Source organism: Phyllopteryx taeniolatus, chromosome 7 (assembly GCF_024500385.1).
Source record: "Phyllopteryx taeniolatus isolate TA_2022b chromosome 7, UOR_Ptae_1.2, whole genome shotgun sequence".
NCBI lineage: Eukaryota > Metazoa > Chordata > Actinopteri > Syngnathiformes > Syngnathidae > Phyllopteryx > Phyllopteryx taeniolatus.
The window spans coordinates 31830550-31842952 of record NC_084508.1 but is presented as its reverse complement, the minus strand read 5'-3'; the positions used below and the strand labels follow the sequence as shown (position 1 = coordinate 31842952).

Below are 12403 nucleotides of genomic sequence, written 5' to 3'. Positions count from 1 at the left end.
GTGCATGTTCTCCCCGTGCCTGCGTTTCGTCCCACATCCCAAAAACAGTTCAGGGTGTACCCTGCCTGCTACCCGATGATAGCTGGGATAGGCTCCAGCAGGCCCGCAACCCAAGTGAGGAGAAGCGGCTCAGAAATTGGATGGATGGCTTGAGATTACTTCGGCCATTGGTTCGAGTAATGGTCCATTGCTTGATCCATTGCTGGATGCTTCATATACACACGAAACCACCTGCTGGCCATGTGTATAATCACAGGCAACTGTATTTTATTTATTTATTTATTTATTTATTTTAACATCGTGTGACGCATTGCAATATGGCGTGTGTTGTGGCTCTTGGAAATGACCTTGACTGACAAAAAATGTTTGATCAACTATTGTGTCGACATGACATAATAACGACATAATAAAATATTGTTTGAACGTATTCTGTGTGTGTAACTGTTTCCAAAATGGTAGTAATTATATACAGGTACACATAAAGAAAAACGTTAATTTGGTAGAAAACTGAAGTTGATTTCAGTACTCATTCATATAGATTCATGAAACACTTGGGAAAATACTTTTCAGAGGGCAAATTCCTGCCTAAATTCTACATCCATCCATTCATCCATTATCTGTACCGCTCACTACATTAAAAAAATAATTCCATTGTTTCATAATAGTTTGTTATATTCTAGTTTCTAGAGATGGTGAATTCGGAGTTGTCATTTGCTGTAAGCCATAATCATCAAAATTAAACGTATTAAAAAATATATTAAATATTTCAGTGTGTGTGGTGCACCTCTATGAGTTTCACTTTTTGAATTGAACTACTTAACTAAATTAAGCTTTTGACACTATTATAATTTATTGAGATGTACCAGTGTGGCAGCTTGTGTGAAGTGTTTTGTCAACTTTGGCGAATGGCATGGGCTTATGCAGGCAGAGGACAGTGAAAGTGCTTGTAGAACTACGAACAGGACAGTAAATATGCTTGTGTAACTGTTGGATTTATCTTACCCAACATTATAAAAAATAGACACAAAAGGAATGAAGACGCTGGTTTCTTTTTCTCATGAGGAGGGCGTATGGGAGATTGTTCAGATCACAGCCTCTCAACACGCTCTAAACAATCCCCCCCCCCCCCCCTCGCTCCTGCTTTTATTTGAAAAAGGAGGGATTTACAAATCATAATGTTCTAAGCAATAAGACACAACACAAAATATTTGATAATAAGAGGGTTTTTCCCAGACATAGTATTCTAAGTAATAAGACACAACACATAATATTGAACCAACACCTGTCACGACCCGACCACATCCGATCACGTCCTTGGTCCAGGCGCCCTTCCATCGGATGATGCTGAGTCTTCTTTTTGAAGGGGAGACATCTAAAATTGTCCATTATACTAATGCAAGCTAAGCAAATAAATTATAACTTCTACAATTTATCTAACATTTCCCTCCTGTTTATCATGTATTTGCACAAATTCTCATATCATCTTACAGTCACTTCATTTCGATTTTTAACTGTAGAATCATTTTTATGAAACAAATACATTTACACTCAGAGTAAACTTGTCATATATGAATGTTGTAGTTTAAATATCGTAATCATCTGTATCAGGAAACAAATCAGTTAAAGCAAAATCATCATTATCATCATAATCATCATTATCATCATAATCATCATTATACAGTAATGGATACATAAGCTCCATACGATTCTCCATGGGGGTTATGGCTGTGGTGATTAATTTACTGATTAATGCCCGAATGCATGGGATACAACAACATCCACATAATGTCAGAATGGCTGCAAAAACAGCAATTGATATCAATATTGGTGAAATTAGGGTTTTATATTTACCAAAAACATCCATTCGAGCTGTCCCACAAGGAGTGTTGATTGAGGGTCCGTAGACCATCGATGGCTCTGGTGAAGCTGCCATCTGAAGCAGTATTGTTTGTTCTCCAAACATACCGCAAACACCTCCCTCTCTTGCGAGGAGCATGTCGACAGCTATGCGGTCTTTGGAACGTCCTTCAGCTGCTCGTGCACAGCTTCCAACCCATTCTGAGTCCAATTTCCTAATCTCTGTACATTGAAGTGGATGTAGTTTATCCCATCAACATTTTTATTAATCGTACACCACCAGCATATGAAAGACTCAAATCCTCCTGCAACCTGGTCACCCAATTTGTATTGATTAGGAACCCCCACGAGGAACACCTGGCGTCGATGTATGTTGGATTATTTTGCCCCTGCCAGGACAAATCTCTTTTTTGTATATGTTCTAGATTGGACAACAACATTGGTGCCCTTTCCATTAAATCTTGAACAGGCATAGGGTATACTGACACATGCAATATCAAAGTGATAATAGCGCATAATCTAGATATATCTTTAGGTAATCTATCAAACAGTCTATCATCTCCGCACCACCACCAGATGTCGCTCCGTGACACTGGCACAAAATTTGGTTTGACTTTTAAGATTACTTTACACTGTGTGTCGTTCAGTGGTCCTAATTTTTTTCCCTTTATTAATCATGTTTATACAAGTGAAATTATTTGGTGCTACTAAAGTAGAAAACATCGGTTTGTGTTTATCTGCTTCTTTTACGGGATATATAGGATCCCATGATTTACAAGGAACCAATCATCAGTAGTTATGTTGTTAAAATTAAATTAAAATTTGTCCACCTTTCTTTGAAGTTTTCAATGGCATTTTTGGTTTAACACTGTTCCTATAACACAATACACAATATACAATACACAATATAACACAAGCCGTTTTGCTTAGGTTAAACTTCTTTCTATGTTCTTTTGCTGTTTTTTTTTTTGTTTTTTTTTGACCAACTGGACCAATCATAACTTGTTTCACCAATGAGGTGTTCCCATCCAAAGCCTATAGTTGCATAGCAGTCATATCCAAATCCCCAATTCTGCCCATTCTCTTGAGCATCATTGGTGAGAGCCGCATATGGAATTATGATTAAAGCAGCTTGATTTTGGGGGGCACAAAATATTAAACCTTTTTGCCGCGTTTGGAGGCCATGTCCACAATTTTGATCATCAGCTGTACTCCTTTTGATACGAGTTAATGATTTGAAAATGTTATTTTTTTTTTATTATTGGGTTTGTCATATTGGTCCAGTTGGTAGGTGATTTTCTATCTAAAAAATGGGTTTTATCATTGAGGGTGGGACGTCCCATGTACCACAAAAACAAAACCAACATCATAGTAGCCAAAGTTGCTACGTAACAACTTAACAAATCTCATAACCAACGTGGGTGTGCCTTTCTGCTGAGTTCTCACTAAAAGGGTTGGTGTCTTTTTTCTTCACTGACCAGCAAGCGTTTTCAGAATCTACTCATCTGCTCCCGCTCCGTTATCAGACTTTTGCTCACCTTCCCTGTTTGAGTACTCAGCTGAAATGACTCTTTTACAGTGTGTTAAATGAACCCATGTGTTTCTTTCTGCTATTTTTTAGGGCTGTAAAGTGTCAATCTATCTGTGCCACCATCCCTCCGGTTGAGACATGTGACACAGCATGTCTCAATATAGCAGCCCATTTTGAATAGGTTTTTTTTTTTTTTTCTCTCTTTTTTTTTCCTGTGCTAATGTAAATTTCATTTTGTAGTTTTGCACTTTGTTTTTCACAATAATTACGGTCTTGTTGTGGAATACTCATATTGGCTATCAGTATAGATTGTACCATCTTTATTTATCATTAGTTTGCATGCCTCGGTTAATGCTACTAATTCAGCAGCTTGTTCAGCCAATTCCTGTCAATCATGCTGCGTGCCTTCATCAAGTAAGGGTATTAGTGTGGCTGGATTTAAGGTTGTGCATCGCTCAACAGTCAAATGTCGTTGTGACAGCAAGATGGCAATGCAAGATAAATGTCTTGCAGGTGATAAAAACGCCATATTGGTTTGCAATAGGAGAGCAGACACTGTATGTGGGACCTTAAGGGTGAACTGCTCTCTAGTTGAAAAATAAGCTATTGGTTTTAGCTTATCACCGTATTGTTGTGTAAGTATGGAGGTCATGCAATAGCTTTTACAATCTACCATTTGAATGAATGTTTTATCATTAAATTTGGAAGGCCTAGCGCAGCACTGGACACCAGATGTTGTTTAATGTCACAGAAGGCCTTTTCTGCCTCTGTACTCCATTAAACAGGTGATGTCATTTTAAGGTTGTTTTTATACATTAATTTTGACAATGGTGCAACAATTTCTGCATAGTTTGGAATCCATGCTCTACAATAATTTGTCAGACCTAAAAATGATTATTATATGTTTCTTCGTCTGTGGTTTAGGATTTTTTAAGACTATAGCTCTCCTGTCTTCTAATATAGTCTTTCCTCCTATACTTAAATTATGGCCTAGATATTTAACTTGTCTTTTACATCATTGCAATTTATTTTTTGTTAACTTTATGTCCCTCTTCTGTTAGATGATGCAGTAAAGTCAATGAATCCTTGCATGTCTCTCCATCTGTAGATGCCAGAAGACATGCGTGTTGTCATAACTTGTGAATAATTAGTTAGACTTTCACAGTAACCTTGCGGTAATCTAGTAAATGTATATATATATTTTTTTTTTTTCTCAAATGTGAATGCAAACCAAAATTGACTGTTATTTTCTATTGGTACTGTAAAGAATGCATTACTTATGTCCACTACTGTAAACACAGTAGCGTCTGGTCTTAATGAATTTAACAATGTGCGTGGAATTGGTACGCATGCTGCTCTCTGTATTACTGCAGCTCATCACATTCTTTTTTATCTTCTATTTTTGTGATAAGCTGCAAGGCTGCAGACAACAGGGCCTTTTCCATGTTTAACTGTGGTTTGTCTGGGATATCGATTGTGTAATAGAAGGTACTTTCTCTGTTTTCCAGTGTTACATCGAGGTCCTCTCTTTTTAATTTATGTTTAATTCATGTTTGAGTACAAGTCCTAGTTGGAATAAGCCATCTCTTCCCAACAAATTCACAGGGCACTCCGGGACTTCGAAAATGGGCATTCTACAAGGTTATTTCAGGTTTTTCAGTGTCCAAACTCAGAATGTCCTGTAAATTGAAATCCACCTCCTCATTCTCTATAATGTTTACACAAGAGGATTTGTTGAGTTGGGAAGCAGGCTGGCCTAGTCATGCAGTAGTTTGTCCGTATTCTCTTTTATTTTTCTTTTTTTCTTTTTTAGGGCAGTCACGTGCAATGTGGCCTTTGTTTCCACAGCACCAACAGATGGTATTATCATAATAATTTCGATTTCTACCATATCTTACTCTCCCACGGTCTCTGCCGTGTCCTCTAAAATTATCTCTCTCTCTGCCTTGATAGTATATTTCTGCTTCTTCGTCGAGGAAGACATCTATCTTCTCTTTTTGTTTTTTGTCTAACACTCTTTCTGCATGGAGGGCATGATTAACATATTCCTCCAGAGGGCCAGTTGCTAGGTTTATCCAATGTTTATCTACCCATCTGTTAATGTGTTCTTTCGAATTCGCATGTAAAGCATTTTTTAACTGTTGTTGATAAGGTGTGATGCCGGCTACAGCCTTTTTCACATCCTCATTAGTCCAGGTCCTATAGACCAAAATTTTTTCTTTCTGGTCCTCTTGTATATTTGGATGTGCCACTTCAATTATCGGAAATAAATCCAGGTCTCCCTCGTCTGAGGTTATATTTGTTATTTTGGGAGTGGGAGAAAATGTTTCTCCCATAGTTTTAGACCAATTCATTTGTACCCCTCCCGATCGTAAAATTCGTTGTGTTTGTGCCTCTCGAGTTGGAGGATTTTCATGAGGTGGCAAAACCAGGTACAAGGGTGCTGATGCTTTTGTTTCCTTATTTTTTTTACAACTTTCTTCAATTATCTTTTTCTCGCTAATTCTTATTATTGGTCCTGTCTCGTCATCTTCCTGTCTTTGAAACAACATATTTTTCTTATGAATAAGTGTTTTTCTTATGAATAAGTGTTTCTTATTCTCCCTTCCTTTTTCTCTTTTTGACGCCATGTTTAACCAGAAGAGTAAGTCGTCAAATCCATCTTTTTGTATTTGTGATATATCATTTTTGTGTCGACACTTTATTTCGTTTTGAAGTTGAACTATTTTTTGCGAATTTAGCTGGCCAGCGAAACCGTATTTGGTTATCCACGTGTTTAAATGTTCTATTTTGGAATGGTTTTGTAGTTGAACATATTTCCAATCTTTACACGTTAGGTCTATTTTTTGATCCGGTTTACTGTTATTTATTCCCATTTTTGTGAATTTGGAAGTCAGTTCATTTGCACCTAGAGTGACCTAAATACTGACTTTATTCAAAAATGACAGGGTGACAATAAATGTCTGAGTTTTGGTAATTCTCAAGCTTCTACCCTAATTGGGGCGGAGAATTCTTGCCTTTGCTTCCAAACTCAGTTGTCACTTACAATCCCGTCTTATACATTCATACTTTTACACATACACACGATATTAATAACGTTTTTATAAACATACGAAAACACGGAAACACAGAAATACGGAATTTAAGTACGTACAGGACCCCGCCGTCCCCACGGATTTTATCGGATTCCGTTGTCCATCTGACCACTTGCCTGTGACTAGTATTACACAAGGTTTGTTCTGCCGCAGACTTCTTCGTCACGCAATTCACTCACTCTTTAATTTTTTAAAATGTAACTCACCACTCGTCTTCAATCCTGTGGATTGTCGTCAACCTTCAGATCCCAGTTGAGGAGGACGAAGACCAGTCCCGTAAAGGGTTTTACTTGCCGTGGCCACGGTCTCTTAACTGGAAGTCGGCTCCACAACTGGAATCCTCGGGTGTGTTGACATCCGGCTCAAAGGACCAATTTAATGTTGGATTTATCTTACCCAACTATAAAAAATAGACACAAAAGGAATGAAGACACTGGTTTCTTTTTCTCATGAGGAGGGCGTATGGGAGATTGTTCAGATCACAGCCTCTCAACACGCTCTAAACAATCCCCCCCCTCGCTCCTGCTTTTATTTGAAATAGGAGGGATTTACAAATCATAATGTTCTAAGCAATAAGACACAACACAAAATATTTGATAATAAGAGGGTTTTTCCCAGACATAGTATTCTAAGTAATAAGACACAACACATAATATTGAACCAACACCTGTCACGACCCGACCACATCCGATAACGTCCTTGGTCCAGGCGCCCTTCCATCGGATGATGCTGAGTCTTCTTTTTGAAGGCAATACATCTAAAATTGTCCATTATACTAATGCAAGCTAAGCAAATAAATGATAACTTCTACAATTTATCTAACAGTAACTATGATTGAAAGAAGAGGGGAGATTTTATTCAGAAATAATAGCTTCTCAACATTTTGCGGTTTTAAGCAATTCCTTTTCTTTGATACAACCTCCTCAGCCTTTGAAAATACTCTTTCACATCGCACAGAAGATGCCAGGGTGCACAAATGTGCCAAAGCAAGTGTGTACAAATTGGGGTAAAGTGATTTGCGCCTCGACCAGTACTCTAAAGGGTTTTCCATCCCGCTGCTGTCAAAACGATGCCACAGTGTGCTACCTATGAGGAAAACACAGATCATGTTAGTAAGTGTTCTGATAGGATTACTTCCTCTCAAAATGTATTATATGAATACGTTACCTACATGACAGCATGAGCGGTGGAAGCCTCTGGGATTTCCTCTCTGGTTTGTTCGTACTTCAATAGACTGGTACACTCAGAAGTCAGTCTCTTTATCGCTTCTGTGGCTTTAAAACCCTATCACTTTAAAACCAGGGTCCAGGGGACTCATGTACAAAAGGTGCGTACGCACGAAAACGTGGCGTCCGTTCTTTTTCACGGCAAAGTTCAGATGTATCAAGAGTGACATGACCGTAGAAATGTGCGGTGCCTCATGCCAACTGCATGGCTGGCGTACGCACGTTTCTGCAGCTTTTGGTGCTTTGGCGACACTTCGAGGCGATGCGGGGGAACTGTTCTCATAAATCTGCACATCAGAGAGATGAACAATTACCACTGATGAACAATTAATGCCCGGCATCATTTGATTTCAACAATGCAATTGAGGCAAGGACTGACAGTGTATTTAATGAATCACTGATATTTGTGAGGACACGTATTAATTGATCAAGGCGATCATTTATGCCGCCTATTGCCCTCACAATCGCTTCGTGACTCCAGCACATGCACTGAAAAAAAGAGTCCTTTGAATTTACTTAATTTGAACATGTACATCAGTTGCACATGATTAAAATGTGTTTAAATTGACATAATTTACCCCTCTTCTCCTAAAAAAAAAAACGATTTTTTTTTCAGCATGCGCGTCTACTCCTGTGTATTAAAATATTAAATTGAGTAATCAAAAAGGAGTCAAAGTTTTTGATATCCTCTTTGATATGCTGATGTGCTTCTATTTGAATTAAAAAGATTTATTACAAATACAACACATACAACATTTACACATGAACCTTTATCTCACAGGGCTGAGTGTAGGTTACTGTATGAACACATTGGTTATGAGTTCTAAAAATACATGGTATTAAACTTGTGGGGTGATCATAGTCAGCCACGTCCTCCAGTCACCCCTGAGAGAGCAGCGTCACCCATGATCGCAGCGAATCTCTCCTCGAACGGGGTGAGGCCCTCCGTGCCGGTTCTTCCGCCTTTTTTTGGCCACACTTTGGTGGTGGGCAGCTATCCTCCGCTTCACATCCACCTTAATGTCTGACCACTTCTTTTTTTAGTTCAGCGTGTGCGCGCTATTCTGTCTCCACAGCATTGACAGCCGCACACGCGCTGTCCCATTCAATCCTCTTTTGTGTGTTAATGCCGGAGGACAGCGTGCCAAAGAGGATTTTCTTGCGCACCTCCACTTCATTGAGCAACTTCACATTTAGAAAAATAATTTTTCTTCATTACCTTGCTCATTTTCATTTTTTTATGATCATGCAGAAATCGCCATCTCAGGTGCAGGGTTCATTTAAATGTGATTTGCATATTCAAATATGGGCGTGGACATGGAGGAGTCGGCTACTCCAACGTACGCTCATTTCCACGTTGATTGGAAGTTACGAAGGAAATGTGCTTGGATTCATGAGTACGCAGAGTTTCATACATCTGGATATTTTTGTGCATACGACGTTTTCTGGATATGAGTGTATGCCATGTTTTAGTAGGAAATCCACGCAAGTCTTTGTACATAAGGCCCCAGGAGTGTAGGTAGGGCTATGATGCTCATTGACTGTAAAGTGAATAGCTTATCTTGGAGTTGCCTGATGAGCCGGGGCCTACTAAAGCTGCTCCTACTGGCTCCTCCTTTGTTCAATTAAAGGTTGCAGCATCAAGTACAACCCCAATTACAATGAAGTTGGGACGTTGTGTTAAACATACATAAAAACAGAATACAATGATTTGCAAATCATGTTCGACCTATATTTAGTGGAATACACTACAAAGACAAGATATTTAATGTTCAAACTGATAAACTTTATTGTTTTTAGCAAATAATCATTAACTTAGAATTTTATGGCTGCAACACATTCCAAAAAAACCGAGACAGGCTCATATTGACCACTGTGTTACATCACCTTTTCTTTTAACAACATTCAATAAACGTTTGGGAACCGAGGACACTACTTGTTGAAGCTTTGTAGGTGTAATTATTTCCCATTCTTGCTTGATATACAGCTTCAGCTGTTCAACAGTCCGGGGTCTCCGTTGTTGTATTTTACGCTTCATGATGCGCCACACATTTTGAAGGGGAGACAGGTCTGGACTGCAGGCAGGCCAGTCTAGTACCCGCACTCTTTTACTACGAAGCCACGCTGTTGTAACACGTGCCAAATGTGGTTTGGTTTGGATGGCAGCATATGTTTCTCCAAAACCTGTATGTACCTTTCAGCATTAATGGTGCCTTCACAGATGTGTGAGTTACCCATGACATTGACACTAACACAGCCCCATACCATCACCGCTGGCTTTTGAACTTTGCATCCATAACAGTCTGGATGGTTCTATTCTTCTTTGGCCCGGAGGACACGACGTCCACATTTTCCCAAAAACAATTTGAAATGTGGACTTGTCGGACCACAGAACACTTTCACTTTGCATCAGTCCATCTTAGTTGACCTTGGGCCCAGAGAAGCCGGCGCAGTTTCTGGGTGTTGTTGATAAATGGCTTTTGCTTTACATAATAGAGTTTCAAGTTGCACTTACGGATGTAGCGCCGAACTGTATTTACTGACATTGGTTTTCTGAAGTGTTCCTGAGCCCATGTGGTGATATCCTTTACACATTGATGTCAGTTTTTGATGCAGTGCCACCTGAGGGATCGAAGGTCACAGGCATTCAATGTTGATTTCTGGCTTTGCTGCTTACGTGCAGTGATTTCTCCATATTCTCTGAACCTTTTGATGATATTATGGACCGTAGGTGATGAAATCCCTAAAATCCTTGCAATTGTACATTGAGGAACATTGTTCTTAAACTGTTCGACTATTTTCTCACGCACTTGTTCACAAAGAGGTGAACCTCACCCCATCTTTGGTTGTGAATGACTGAGCAATTCCAGGAAGCTCCTTTTATACCCAATCATGGCACCCACCTGTTCCCAATTAGCCTGTTCACCTGTGGGATGTTCCAAACAGGTGTTTGATGAGCATTCCTTAACTTTCTCAGTCATTTTTGCCACCTATCCCAGCTTTTTTGGAACATGTTGCAGCCATAAAAGTCTAAGTTAATGATTTTTGCTAAAAACAAAGTTTATTAGTTTGAACATTAAATATCTTTGTAGTGTATTCAATTAAATATAGGTTGAACATCATTTACAAATCATTGTATTCTGTTTTTATTTATGTTTAACACAATGTCCCAACTTCATTGGAATTGGGGTTGTATGTGCTGTTCCATCTATTCCACTGAAGCAAAAGCTTCATGTTGTTCAGCCCCATATTACACTGCACTTGTGTAAGCTTCTCCTTTAAAGATACAGATGAGTAGACCATTAATCACTGTAGTGGAACCACAGACAAATTATTACCATTATAAAGTTGGATTAAAGGGAAATAGCAAACCTTAGCAGTGGTGCTGCTTCTGAAGTAGCCAACCAGCTTCCTTGCTTTGGCCCTGATGTCAGAGAGCAAGTGCCTTTTTTAGAATTAAATTTAGCGTGTGAGCAATGCAAATGTGATGACGAAGATCCAGCTCTCTCACACAGCCAAGTATGTTTGGTCCGCCATCAGTGACCATGCATGTCACCTTTGTAGTGATTTCCCATTCGTCCATCAAGGAGGCTTTCACACTACCTAGATTTTCAGGTGTGGGGGATTGGGGGAATGCCTGCGCTCCTAAAAGCACTGAACAAAGGCTACTTTTCTCCCCCAAAAAATGGCAAGTTATTGCCAGGTAGTCATCCATGTTAATGGATGTCCACATGTCAGACGTAAGGCTTACGGCAGCCACCTTTCCCACCTCAGCCTTAGCAGACTTATATTTGGCCTCCACCACGGCTTTCAGAGCCTAAAGGAGTAAATGTATAGCGGTGACTAATGACACATACAATAAAATACACTTTCATTTAATGCATTCACCCATACATACCTGCCTTGTAGGGAGAACATACATACTTCAGATCCAGTTTGGACACAAATGTCCTGAATCCTACATCTTCCACAATTGTGAAGGGCTGTTTATCCTTCACAATCATGGAGACCAGGGCCTCATCCAGCTCTTGTTTTCTGGTGCCTGGTTAAAAGAGAAGAAATACAGTGTTTGTTACACTTTATTTGTACCATATAATAAACAAAAGTCAACATGGAACATTTTCAAAAGTGGATTTGTAATATTTTAATCATTTACCGTGGCTGGGTGAAGCGCAAGTTTCCTGCGATTCCCATGTAAAGCACGGCCTTATCATGGATGTCTTGTTGTTGTTGTACCCCAACGCCTTGAAACACAATAAACACCACACCTTTGAGTAAAACAAGAAACAGTGAAAATACAGTTATTGAAAAATTGAGAAGCAAACCTACTGTGTCTGAAATATTGTTACATTTACCTGACCTGAATAAGAGTTATCAAATCAAAATGTTCCCACATCGGGGACGTCCTCGTCTTCTTCAATGGCTCCAGCCTCTTCCTTCCTATCCCTCTAAATTCGACTAACGAGTAATAACTAGTCCTCTCTCTCGTTCTAAACTCACCAAACGATGTCCAAACTAACACTATCCAACCTCTCAACATACCGCAACTCTCCGAATAAACGCACATTTTCATGGAGCTGCTTGACCGGGTGTACATTGCTGTGGAAAAGTATCACACATCGCGCCCAATTCTGAACCACTTCCTGAAGCGGTCACGTGGTACAGCCATGCACCGACGCTTCTGACGCCATCAT

General features: G+C 39.4%; 1 long non-coding RNA gene across 8 annotated transcripts; it reads right to left on the bottom strand.

Moving 5' to 3' along the window:
- Positions 1-6943: 6943 nt before the first annotated feature.
- LOC133480462 (uncharacterized) lies at positions 6944-12358 on the bottom strand. Of its 8 annotated transcripts, XR_009789275.1 has the most exons (7): positions 12065-12358; positions 11866-11953; positions 11608-11751; positions 11221-11526; positions 11082-11133; positions 7655-10985; positions 6944-7569 (listed from the first exon to the last, which is right to left on the bottom strand). It is a non-coding gene; the product is annotated as an uncharacterized LOC133480462 (long non-coding RNA). The 8 variants fall into 8 exon arrangements; XR_009789272.1 differs by having other exon boundaries at positions 7655-11133; XR_009789271.1 differs by having other exon boundaries at positions 11082-11526; positions 12065-12357.
- Positions 12359-12403: the final 45 nt, after the last annotated feature.